This window comes from Myotis davidii, unplaced genomic scaffold (assembly GCF_000327345.1).
Source record: "Myotis davidii unplaced genomic scaffold, ASM32734v1 scaffold71, whole genome shotgun sequence".
NCBI lineage: Eukaryota > Metazoa > Chordata > Mammalia > Chiroptera > Vespertilionidae > Myotis > Myotis davidii.
The window spans coordinates 4,044,872-4,048,285 of record NW_006283588.1 but is presented as its reverse complement, the minus strand read 5'-3'; positions in this window follow the sequence as shown (position 1 = coordinate 4,048,285).

Here is a 3,414-nt window from a genome sequence, read left to right as displayed (position 1 = left end):
ACTAATAAGTACTTGTACAAATAAAAATATTCAGACTTTTTATCCTTAAATTGGATATTTTAGTAAGTTCCTTCCAGAACTTAAACATCACAATGCCTTTTCTTTACTGTTTCAGATTTCTCGGTTATTATTTTAATTAATCAGGTCCTATTCATAGAAACCTGTATATCCCCCAAATCAAACACACACACACACACACACACACACACACACACACACACACACATTATATACCCACTACCTACCCTAATGATTATAATAATAAAAGCATAATATGCTAATTAAACTGGACAGTGGATCAACCTTCCAGATGTCATTCCAGATGAAGCCACGGTGACAGGGGCTAAGGCAGAGGCAGCTAGGGGCAATCAGGCTGGCAGGCAGAGTGGTTAGGAGCCAGTGGTCCCAGATTGCAAGAGGGATGTCCAACTGCCAGTTAGGCCCGATCCCAGACATCCCCTAAGGGGTCCCAGATTGCAAGAGGATGCGGGCCAAGCTAAGGGACTCCCCCACTCTCCCCATGCACAAATTTCGTTCACTGGGCCTCTAGAGTATATATAATTATGTAGAAACTATTGTCATTAAAACAATTCATGTTAATTCTGAAGTGTTACTGAAATCAATATGGTCATTAAGTTGTTGTTTTTTGATTTATGGAACCTGAAAAATGTAAATGCTGTTATGTCTGTTTGGTGAGGTAGGAGTCTGAGAAATTTTCACATTAAATTGGGGTCCTCAAACTCAAATATGGGCATTACAGATCTTAGCAGGGGACAAGAGAAAGAAACCCCCTAAAACTAGAAAATTATCCCAGTCTTCCAAAAACTTACCTAACTTAGAAAACAAACCTTATGTAAATTAATCAGTTTTAGTATCAGTGTGTGAAAATGGCAAATAAATGATACAAACAGCAAGTGCTTTAAGAATTCAGAGAAAGTATTCCCTCAAAGACAATGACAGTTCCAGGATTTCTATATAGGGTGAAATTGGGCACAACGGTCTGGTGGAAATGTAGATGGAGAACATGAACAGCTTCTAATATGAAGTAGTTATTTTAAGACTAGCGGCAATGCTTAGAACAAACACGGAAGAACAGAGAAGAGGGGAGAGACAAGGAGAACAGGTGGTAACTGGCATGAAGTAACTGAGACCTGGCCTAAGATAGTGGCAGGAAGAATCAAGTCAAGGGGTTGGATTTTAGCATATAGGCCTAACCAATGGACACAGACAACAGGGGGGTGAGGGCATGAGTCGGGGGAGGGGATGGGGAGGGGTAATGTGGGGATAAGGACACATATGTAATAACTTAATCAATAAAGAAATTTTTTAAAAAGGGGGTTGGATTCTGATGGTAAACTAAATCAGTTTCTCATGCTGTAAAATATCATTTGTTTCTGTTATTTAAGTATGACACTGACAAAGGGGCCCTTAAATATAATATTGTGTGCTATATTGTTTATTTACTTAATGTGTTCTGGATGTTCTTTATCCACGAATGCATTTTAAGCATGGCTGGAGCAGAAACCCAGCCTTTTGTATTTGTTTATATCCCAAATGCCTTGCAGAGTTCATTTATTTTGATGTTCATTCATTTGGTTTTCGAAAGACAGTTCTTTGCAGTACCTAGTTTCAACCTGCAGGGGGCAATAAAATTTAAAGGAAAAATCTTCAGTGGCCATTGCACTGATATAACTGAATTTTATTTTATTTTAATATATTTGTATTGATTTCAGAGTGAAAGGGAGAGGGAGAGTGAGATAGAAACATCAATGATGAGAGAGAATCATTGATCGGCTGCCTCCTACACATCCCCCACTGGGGATGGAGCCGAGCCTGGGCATGTGCTCTGGACTGGAATTGAACCTGGGACCCTTCAGTCCGAAGGCTAACGCTCAAGAACTGAATTTTATGATTGTTTGTATTATGTGATTTTTTATACCCCCAAGGGAATATATGACATTTATGTAAACTATAAAGTACAGTAACTTCACTCAATAACCCACTACCTACTCTAAAAATTGGAATGTAATCAATATATTTAAGAGTCCCCTGTGCTTTTCTCCAAGTTCATTTTTCTTCTTTGCAGACCTAAATGCTATCCTGAATGATACTGTTGTTATCATTCTTAATTTTCCTCATATAACTTATATATCCCTAAATAACATATTGTGTAGTTTTGCTTGTTTTCAAACTTTCTGTAACTGGTATCACACTGAATATATTCTTACTTGACTTGCTTTGTCATTCAACATTCTGTTTCTGAGAATCATCCATGTTGATGGTTGGAAACACAGAGTCTATTAAGAGCAGAATGTGAAATTTGGAATATTCCTACAATTGAGTATAACTAATTTTATCTTTACTCTTCGGATTAGCTTTGTGGGTAACTTGATGAAAGAAGAGATTGATCATGTCAAACAGGAGACTATTTAGAGGCCTCTGACCTAGTCCTTAGACCTTTTAATTAAATATAAGAACTTTACTTCTCTGCCGTAAGCTAGCCCAGAATTTCTCCATCTTGGTACAGTTGGCATCTGGGTCTGGATGGCTCCTTGTTGTGGGAGCTGCCCTGTGCGATGCAGAATGCTGAGCAGCACCCCTGGCCTCTTCCCATAGATGCCTGTAGCACCCCACCTTCCCAGCTGTGACACCCCAAAATGTCTACTGACATTGTCAGAGTCGGGGTCGGATCAGGAGATGATGGCAAAATCACTCCCAATTAAGAAACACTGATCTAGTGTTTGTATTGGGGGAAAAAGACATATTAATTATGATTTTTCTTATGTACCTCTTTTGCTTAAAAAAACCTGTACTTATAAATCATTAAATCAATTGCTATATATAATCCTATCAACTAATTATATCAAATCCACGTGCATCAGTAATGTTCCCAGGCTCCTCTTACCTTCCTGTGTTCTCTTCATACCTAATTACCATGACATCTCTCATTACTGCCGGCTTCGCTGTTTATTACTAGATTCCAAAATACCCAGTTGCTTCTCTCAACACACAATATTAATGTTCGCACCAGTCTGAACTGCCCTTTCCTTCATGACCAGTTTGTCCTTTTCTTTAAAGAAAAATATATAACCCTGTGATTCTGACAGTTCCACCCACATGTGCATTTCATCAATGTGTACATGGTTTTACTTCTTTAGAGTTGTAATTACTATATATTTTTTCCTATATTTTTTCTTTGGGGGTCTATATGTTTTTACCCCACCTTCTCTATTCACTGTAAACCTAATAAGGGCTGTAATAGTATAGCTCTGTGTGGAATGCTTGCTTCCCAAGTTGGGGGGTTTAAACCAGGGGTTTGGATAATTCCAAAGGCAGGGCTTATTAAAATACATTTCATTCTCAAAATGGAGCTACCAACTGTTAAAGTGTGCATACATTTTTTGGGGGGGGGGG